The sequence below is a fragment of the Pteronotus mesoamericanus genome, unplaced genomic scaffold (assembly GCF_021234165.1).
Source record: "Pteronotus mesoamericanus isolate MK-2021 breed Mesoamerican mustached bat unplaced genomic scaffold, CSHL_Meso_final scaffold_54, whole genome shotgun sequence".
Classification (NCBI taxonomy): Eukaryota; Metazoa; Chordata; class Mammalia; order Chiroptera; family Mormoopidae; genus Pteronotus; species Pteronotus mesoamericanus.
In genome coordinates, this window is record NW_026555321.1 from 72,748,431 (window position 1) to 72,758,670 (window position 10,240).

Genomic DNA, 10,240 nt, shown 5'->3' on the forward strand with positions numbered 1-10,240 from the left:
CTCAGTGAATAGCTCCTCTTGTGTTTAAGCAGGACTTCGCTGAAACTCTTTAAAGACTGTGCATCTCTGATCATCAGTCATGGGGCCAGGAACACAGAATGGGAGAAGTGGAGTTTGAAAGGCCAGTTTAGTCCCCCAGACCACAGCTACCTGGTCACTGCAGACAGAAAAACCTGCTTCTCCTTCTGACTCGGGCCTCCTTGAGTGGCCTCTGAATCCTGTCCCGACCCACAGTGAATTTCAGTCCCTTTGGCATGAGGCTCAGCCACCTTAACCCCAACCACCCTGGAAGTCCTTCTAGGGAAGTTCATCTTGAACCTTTCCCAAGAATGGCTTCCTCTGCCACATCGTGGTTCATTAAGCTCCCTTGATTCTCTCACTTACCTTAAGATAAGTCTTAAAAAAATCTTCCTTGTGCTCATTTTAGCAGCACATATACTAAAATTGGAAGCATACAGAGAGGATTAGCAATGCCCCTGAGCAAGAGTGACACCCAAATTCATGAAGTGTTCCATGAAAAAAATTTTTTTCTCACTCCATGGCTGCACACACAGGCCACATGAGCGCACGGCAAGACAGCAGCCACCTACAAGCCAAAAGAAGGGTTCTCAGTGTGAGCTCTACCTTGCTTGCAGTTTGTCTTGGTCTTCCCAGTCTCCAGAACTTTCTGTGCTGAATGTGGAGGAGAACAGACTAAAGGCGGGCAAAGCAGAGGCAGGGAGACAGTCAGAATCTCATGCATATAGCTAAGGAAGCAGGAAGGGCTCCCTCTTCCTGAGTTACTGAGTGGAACACCAGGGAGATGGGAGTCCTTCTTATGAAGAAGAGGACCAGGTGCCTCCAGATGCAGCCAGGAAAGGAAAGTGGAGTCAGGAAGGAGGCTGTTTCCACAGCCTCTGGTCTCACTCAAGACACTGATCTTTCAGTTAGGTATATCATTTTTTAGTCAGTTTTGGTTACGTCATTTACAACTAAATAAAGCATCACAATATTCCAACAACAAAAATCTTAGGCAGGAAAGCTCTTACTTTGGGGATGAGAAGAAAGTTACTTTGCACGTTTAGTTTTTCCATTTTCTAGCCTTTTTCCAGCTCAATGAGCACAGTTTTAGATGGCAGGAAATGTTCTAGTCTGGGAGAGGAAGCCAGGTGCTGAACAGCGTGTGAGGCAGAGGGCAGAGGGAGAGCAGCGTTGCCGATCTAGTTTTGAGGGTGCATCTGGGACCCTTGGTAGTTGCCAATCATGCTCATGGCAGGACAGGTTAACCACTCAGGGATGTGAACGAAAAAGGGGTCTTACGAAAGTAACCTCACAGAGTGATCTGATCATAAATTCCTAACTGGGCAGTCATGCCCAGGTCTAGAACTTTTTAGTAAAAGGTTTATCTTTGCCTTTCCTCCTTAATCTCAGATGCATAAAAGAAACTGCAAAACTTATTCTCTGGAGTATTTGATATCTTGCTTCCCCACAATTGTCATCAGCTTTGACTCACTCTTATAAGAATTCTCTACAAGTCTGATTGTTCTTATGTCAACAAGGATAACCTAACCCTTTCCTCCAGCTGCAAGCACTCTGGTCCAAATCTTGGCTCCATACCGGTAACTCTGTCCTACCTGTACAGTGGGGTTACGTGGGGGTTAACACAGTACCACACAGGCTTTGATCAGCTCCAGGAGAATGTTATACAGACTCTTTCAGTGACTGACCCAAGAGAGTCCAGCGCATGCTCTGAATTCAATGGGTACGTGTGGAAATCCTGCCTGGAGAATGCGATCCCAAGGAAAGAACATTCCAGGGTACTTCAGGATAGGCCCAGGATGCACCCGGGGCTCCCTGCTCTGGAGCCCTGGAGCTTCTTCCTGGGCCTCCCAACCAGTCTCCAGTTTGGTAATTCAGGGGTAGGGGTAGGGGTTTCCAGCCCATAGCTTCACAGTCAAGCTCCTTTACCAGGCCTCACCTCTTACTACTTACTGATTTAGAGTGACTTGTTCATCTATTAGTCACAGGTATCCTTATGCTGTAGGTCAAGAATGACCAATAAAGAAGCATTTGGGATGTTTGCTCGCTGACTCAAATACAAGTTGAGGAAGCTGTGTGGATCATGAGTGTTCTTTCTCTAAATGAACACGGTTCTAAGTCTAGCCTTTCCTCCCATTGGCCAGCACCACACTGCTGAATAAACTACACAAAGAACCACTCTCTGAGCACAGCTGAAAACCGCGGTGTTCTTGCAGCAACTTGGACATTTTACATCCATAAAATAAGAATTTGGACTTTGAACTAGCCGCTTCTTTTTGTTTTTTCTTTTCCTCTTCTAAGGACGAATGTAGTAAATCTCTAGCCAGAGGCATATTGATCCTCTCACAAGGCTAGCCTGTCAAGATCCCTGAGTTAACCAGCACACAATCAGGCACATGGCATCAACTTGTAGTCACTTGTTAAAAATTGTACCCAATTTAAGTAATATACTGTAAAACCCCCAAATTTTGCTTATGCTTTTAAGTTCAACTGACAACTCCCATTATTATATTTATAAATCTAATTAATTTTAACAATCACTCTTAAAAGGGATTTTCACATTTTGTTAATTAAATACCCTTCTATATTTTGGACAGGTTTATACATTTAATATATTTGGTTTTATTTATAAGCACTTCAAATACCTAACGATCAGAACATTCCTAAACACTAAAACAAGTCTAATAAGTATAATAAAGGAAACAAAAATATAGTGCATCTCAACTTCCCATAAACATTCCAGTATTGTTTACAAACCTAGTAAAATCACAGATCTAAATAATTACTAATTACTCACTTTAAATTGGAATCACGAGACTGATATATTTGATTCTTTAATGCTAACTCCTCTTAAAACATTACAAACACTCAGGATGCCCAACATACACAGATTGTTGCACAACTTAATAAAGACGTATTAACAATACTTTATTTGAACTCTTTCCAAGGTCAAGAGAGATGTACTCATGGAGGAAACAGTAAAGTTGAATCAGCAAGTTGTCTTTTTGCCCTCAGTGACTGAGGTGACAGCACACAGATTTTGCTGTGGACACGGGCTCCTCAGACAAGCACAATTACTGTAACAAGAGCTCCAAGTCTGCAGGGGGTTGGAATCTTGGGGTCAAGGTGTCCCCTCACCCAAGTCTCTCATCTGCCCTGAGTCTGTAACTTCTTACTCCTAGGTTGTGTCATCTGTTTATTATCCGATGCTGTTGAGATTTCCCCACCTCCATAGAGTCTCCCTGTCTGTTAGGACCGCAGCTCAGAGAGCTGTTAAATGACACTCCATTGGAAACTGTGTTTCTCTAATGGCTTTATCTAGCCCCACACTCAGGATACAAAAGTCATGCCAAGGCAGCAGGTGGATGGACAGTGTGACTGGGAGAGGGGTACCGGTGTCTTACATTCAACCCTCAAAATGCCTTAGTTATTGACACCGACCTGGGCTCTGCCTGAGGGAGGGACACGGGCTCTTTATCTAGAACCACAGGTCTGTATTCTCCCCCGTGGTTTCCTCTCCATCTGTCGTCTACAGGACCCCCAGCCCTGGGAGATTGTCATGGTGTAATGGTGAGTGGGGTCACTTTTCCCTCCTTACATTCCCTGATCCCAAATACTTCGTCTAAGTGCCTGGAACCTCAGTGGTGACCTGGCAAGAATTGTCCCCAGATGCAGCAGTGGGAGGTGGTACCAGTTTGTGTTCAGGCTGCTATTACTCAGGTGTGTGAAGGTGGCTCAGCAAAGGTGGCCTGAAGACCTTGGAGTCCAGAGGTGTTCTGTTTTCCACTAAATGTTAGCACTGGGGCCATGTGCAGAGCCAGGGACTATTGGTAGCCTGCCCCCTGAGGTCTCTGCTAGGCTTGTCTGAGCCACAGCAGACACACAGGCCGCCTGTCAGCTAGCAGTTTCCACCAGGGCTTCAGCCTTATGGTGTCTCGTCACAATTACACCTACCTCAGTCATAGATGACCTTGGAAAAGTCATTACGTTCCACCCCAGGCCAGTGAGAGAGCTAGTTTCCAAGTGCAGAAACTCCTCCCTTAGCTTTGGCAGGAAGAAAGTGTGCAATGCAATGTCTCTTGTGCCCTGAATGCCGACTGGGTGCTGAGGACTCCAAGGGGAGGAAGAAACCAAGATTCAGCCCTCATTCAAGGAGAGCCCCTGGCCCAGCCGGGGTCACGCGCGCCGTGAGGCACCAACAGCAGCCCGGTTCCCAGGATGGCGCGGGGCCCAGTGCCCCTCAGCACTGATGGGTGTTAGTGGTGGTGGAGGAAACAGGCTCAGCCATGGAGCTCTCTCTAGCAACCCCTCATGCGACCACTCTGCCAAGGGCCACCCCTGGGACATGGTGCCTTATTTTTAACGTACCTGCTTGGCATTATGTAAGGGGCACCTGGAGAGGCCATGGTACCTGGAGCAGGCTCTTCTGGCCCCTTAGAAGGGGGATGTGGCTACAGTCTTTGTATTGTTTATGAAGAAATAATTCCATCCAAATGCTTGACTTTTGGTCCCCTGAGAACAAGACGTGTGTCCTGGTTACCTTTGTGTCCACAGTCCAGTATGTGGCATCAGCTCAGGGTATGTTTGTCCTGTGATTTCTTCCTGTCTTGTCACAGACAAGGATGACATTGGATAAAGAAACCATGCGCTACCCTACTTATGGATGGAGTACCACCTTCTCAATAGTACCCCAAAGACTGAGTCGTTCTAGTGTTATTTTTAAAACTTGTGGTAAAATACGCATCACATAAAATTTATCATCTTAAAAAAATCTTACCATCTTGATCCGTTTTTGTTTTTGTTTCTATTTTGAGATTATGTTTACTAAAGCTGGGTGGGGACAGTGAAATCAGGACTGGCTTAGGATAGAAGAAGCAACAGGAGAGAGTCTAGCCAGGACTGCTTTGGCTCCTTAGAAGTGTTATGGGAAAGAAGTGAGCCACGTTGGGCTGCTGTCAGCTCTGTGCAGAGTCAGAGAAAAGGGGGCCTTGGAGACAGGTTCAGGGGTTTAACCCAGGGCGAGCTGCTGCTGCCCATTGCCCTTCCCCTTGAAAGTCTCACAGGGACCCTTGGAGGTTAGGAGGTGCACACCTGTGCGGGAAGAAGAGGGGAGCTTTTAAGTGTACATTTTTAAGTGTACAGTTTCATAGTACTAAGTGCATTCACACTGTTGTGCAGCCAATCTACCAGAACTTTACCTTGCAGAACCGAAACTCTGTGCCCACTAAACATGAACTCTGCACTCTTCCATTCCACACCAGCCCCTGGCCACCACCATTCTCCTTTCTGTCCTTATGAATTTGACTACACTAGGTATCTCATATAAGTGGAATTGGGCAACATTTGTCCTTTTGTGACAAATTTCACTTTGCATAATGTCCTCCATGTTCAGTCATGATGTAGCATATGGCATGATTTCTTTCCTTTTCAAGGCAAAATAATATTTTCACTTAGGCATAATGTCCTCAATGTTCATTCATGATGTAGCATATGGCATGATTTCTTTCCTTTTCAAGGCAAAATAACATTCCACTGTATGTTTATACATACTTTATTTTATTTATCCACTTATTTGTCAACAGACATTTGGGTTGCTTCCATCTTCTGACTATTATGAATAGTGCTGCCATGAACACAAGTATGCAAATACCTTTTAGAGACCCTGTTTTTAAGTCTTTTGCGTATATACCCAGAAGTGAAATTGCTGGGTCATATGCTAGTTCCATTTTTTACTTTTTGAGGGACCAACATACTGTTTTCCTTAGTGGCTGAGCCATTTTATATTGCCGCCAACAATGCACAAGGGTTCAAGTTTTTTAAACAGCTCTTCTTTTAAGATTGGAGTATGCTCTCTAAACAGATCTTACTTGAAGCTGAAAATAGAGAAACTTTCTTCTCTCCTCCTTTCCTTTTTCATTTTCTTGCCTCCCAAGTTTTCCGGTGTATAACTGGCAAATGAATCTGATTTTAGGAAATTGACTTGATGAGAAAATACTGGAAACCCTAAGGCTGATTAAGAAATCAATTTCAGCCCTGGCTGGTGTAGCTCAGTGGATTGAGTGCCAGCCTACCAACCGAAAGGTCACTGATTTGATTCCCAGTCAGGGCACATGCCTGCGTTGCTGGCCAGCTCCTGAGCCAGGGGTGTGTGAGAGGCAACTCGTCAATGTATCTCTTGCACACTGATGTTTCTCTCCCTCTCGTTCTCCCTCCCTTCCCCCTCTCTAAAAGTAAATAAATAAAATCTTTAAAAAAAAATCTATTTCAGTTTACCAGCCTCTGTTGCTGAGAAGAGCCTGCAACTCTGTGCATTTCCCTCCTGTGCACCCTGACCTCTTTAGCTGACATTTCACTGATCTTTGAAGTTACCTGACTCCACCCCCACCCCGTACACAGTATATTACTTCTTTCCTTCTAAGATAAATCATTCCAAACTGACATTTCTTCATTGGGAATAGACCAGAAGTGCCCTGGTTGCACATGCTTCTCAGTCTGTGGCTCTCTGAGCTAAAACCCTGAGGCGAGAATGAAACTTGCTCCCCAGACTTGGTCCTGAGAGGGAGATCCAGCCAGCCCCTCCTAGAATGTGCTCGAGTTGCCGATTGCGTCTATAGCAGGTAAGCAGAAATGGTTCCTGGGCTTTCAGCTGGCGGCGGGGGTGTCCTCGGGGACAGACTCCATGTGGTGGTGGAACAGGAAGTCGGAGCAGCTGGAGGAACTGTGGTCAGAGAGTGTCCCCTGGGGCCGCAGCTTTTGCTCTAGTTCCTTCCGTGACAGCCGTGTTCATTTCTTCACTCCCTGGCCAGGTTCTGCCTTTCCCAGCTCTCGGTCCACCTCAGGAATGCGAGGGCAGGAGGGGGCTCCAGAGGCCACTGTGAGAGCAACATCTGAGGTCCACTTCCAGGGATTGTGCGAGGGTCCCAGCGTCCTGCATTAAATCCCAGAAACTTGGATGATGCCATTGTCAAAGTCAGAGCGAAGAGGTAGAAAATAGAAGGTAGCTTCGGGACAACAGAGACTTCTATTTATCCTTTCCCCCTGCCGCGAAAGGATAAACTTTCCATTGTCACTTTAAGCCAGAAGAAAATGGTGTAAGAGGGGTCAGATTAAACTTTTTTTGTGTATCAGCCTCAATGCTTGTCCTTTTCTCAACATGGCCAACTTTTGCTTTCCGCTTCTGACTCTCTGAGAGTGGCCAGGCACTCTGAGGGTGTGGGAGGGCAAGTCTGTGGGGCAGGGTGCCTCACACATTCTTCTGGTCTTCAGTGACGCTTGCTCAGAGCAAAGGCTGCAAGAGCGTGTGAGTGGGAAATTCTTTTGTCCTCTAAAATTTCTTTAGAAGCAAGAGAGGAGGGGGAAAAACACTCTTTAACGCACAGAAAACTTGGTAAAGTATGTTTAGATTTCCCTAGTGATATTTGTAGAGCACAAAGGGAATTCAGGTCGACATTTATTGAGCACCTATTATGTGCTTAGCTCTGTGTTACATGCAAGGTCTAGGACTACAGACGCATAAGGACACTTATCCTCAGATATACAAAGAACCGACTGCAACACAGTAGGTATTTGTGCTATAATAACATATATATATGTTATTATATACCTCAGTTTACACTAATGAGGTAACAGTGGTGGGCACTTAGTTTTGAGGCAGGGTTCACCACTCTTAGAGGATTGAAATGTTCAACTACCTCCTTCCCAGCCTCCAGAGTGGGGAAAACGTGCTGGAGGTTGAGCTCAATCATCTGTGGTCAGTGATTTACTCAATCATGCCTACACAACGCACTTCCATAAAAGCTCTTAAACTTTGAGAACTGGAGATCCTCTAGGCTGGCAAACACATCGAGAGGCTGGGAGGCGATGTGACTGGAGAGGGCGTGGAAGCTGGCTCCCATCCCGCCTTGTCCCCTCCTGCCCTGTGTACCTCTTTACGTGGCTGTTCACATGTATCCTTTCTAAGAAACCATAAGTACAGTGTTTACCTGTGTTCTGAGTTGTTCTAGTCAATCATCAAAGCTGAGGAGGGGGTTGTAGGAGCCCCCAGGTTGCAGTCAGCCAGGCAGATGTATGGGCAGCCTGGGGTGCCTGCTGGCAGCTGGTGCCTGCAGCGGGGGAGTCTGGTGGGGCTGAGCCCTGAACCTGTTGGGTCTGCACTAACTCTGAGTAGTGTCAGAACTTAAATGAATTGTGGGACTCCCAGTTGGTGTCACAGAATTGAGAACTCTTGTTGTAAAAACCAAAGTATTACCAGCAGGGACTCTGATACTGGTACTGTGCCTCCACTACTGTCGTTGCTGTTAGGCTGAACTGTGTGAAATGGTCTTTTTTGTAGGCCAAAACGCGCTGAGTAACGGCAGGTTCAGAGGAGCCACCTGAGGCAATCACTTCACCATTCACAGTTCGGAGTAGACACAACAAAGTGCTCTGTGTACCTCCTCTTGTCCATCCTTCACAATGCTCTTGAGACAGGTGCTGAGTATTGTTCCCAGTTTATACATAAGGAGAGTGAGACTAATGGCGGTTGTCGACCTAAGAAACGTCTAAACTTGTAGAGAATTTTTAGGAGTTTCTTTGAGCCAAACTGATGATGATTGCTGGAAGCAAGATCTTAATGGGTTGAGCAAATGCTCCAGAGAATGGCAGTTTTGCAGCTTATTTTATACATTTAGAATCAAAGGAGGAGACATCGGGGGAGGGAGTGTTACATGAAATTCCATAGTGGTAGGATAAAAGCGCAAGGGAAAGCCAAGCAGGAAGTCTCTGGGGTTGGACAAAAAGTAAAACAAAGAGACACATACTTTTTTTACATCGGTGGGTACAAGATGGTTAATAATTCACATTTACAGCACATGGAGATGGTATGTAGGGAACAAGATAACAACAAGGGTTCTGGTCTCTCCTTTGATACTGAGACAGGATAGTAAGAAACTAGGAAAATTCCTTGGCAAGTGGAATAGGAAAACCGAGACGGGTAGCTGAACAACATGGCTGAGCAATTTACAGCCAGATGCAGAAGGTCACCTCCTCAGAGATAACATCTAGGCCTCAGTTGTGTTTCAGCTTCAGGCCCAGAAAATCAGGAAAACCAGGTGGGCGATGCCAGGACCAGCTGCTATGACTAACAACCCCCTGCCCTGGCGCTGACCAATCAGAGGAGACCATGACATCTGAAAGGGCACACCTGGAGAAGCTGATGAGTATTCTACGGCAACCCTCCCCCTGAGACTTCCCCTAAGATTCCCTCCTGCAAGAGAGAGATAAAAGCCTCAAGACAAAGGACCCAGTGTGTGAGTTCTCCCTCTGGGTTACAGCTCAGGCCATTCCTTTTCCCTTCTTCTTCCGCCACAGGCACGAGACTCCTAAACTCTCAGGCAATAAGCAGCTAAAAGCTTGTCCCAGGTTAAACCCCTGAACTTGTCCCCAAAGCCCCCTTTTCTCTGACTTTCTAGGGAGCTAGGGCAGTCCAGCCTAGGCTGCCCCATTGCTTCTTCTATGCTTTGCCCTTCCTTGGTTCGGCATCCCCAGCTCTAATAAATGTACCCCCATAGTCACCTGGACTCATGTTGCGAAATCTTTCCTGTGCGAAGTCGAAGTCGAGAGACCACATATTGCCAGCTGGCCCTAGGCAGACCCACCCAGGGCCAGGCCCCTGACCCGGTAACAGCACCAAAGGCTATTCCCTGAGGGGTCTGGAGCAGGAGATTTCTCTGACATTTCAAAAGAAAGTTATCTTAGATGCATAAGCACATTGATAGGGCTCACTTAAGGTAAGGATTGAGCTGTGTCAAGGAGGCTACAGGACATGACTATCCAACATGACCTGCTTTTAGTTAGGAATTTTTACGTTCAGATCACCCTGTGTGATTACTTTTGGTCTCTAAATTCGTAGGCCCTCCACACGGGCTTCCCCTGAGCTTGTCAGGTTTAGTGTGTGGCCCCTTTTTCGTCCCCACTTCTCATATGTCCCTCACAATACTCTTGGCCCACTTACATGTAAGGACACTGAGACTAATGGAGGTTAGGAAAAAGGCCCAGACTGGAAGGCAGGTGAGGGGCAGGGCTGGATTTGAGCTCCAACAGTGACTGTGAATGCCCTGGTTTCCCAGAGCTAATGAAATAGCATCACAAACTGAGTGGCTGAAACAACTGGAATTTATTCTCTGAAAGTTCTAGAGGCTAGAAATCCTACATCAAGGCATTGACTGAACTGATTCCTCTTTGG

At 46.2% G+C, this 10,240-nt stretch overlaps 1 pseudogene; it reads left to right on the top strand.

The window, feature by feature from the left end:
• The first annotated feature begins 414 nt into the window (after positions 1 to 414).
• Positions 415 to 528, top strand: LOC129061087 (uncharacterized; annotated as a pseudogene).
• Positions 529 to 10,240: the final 9,712 nt, after the last annotated feature.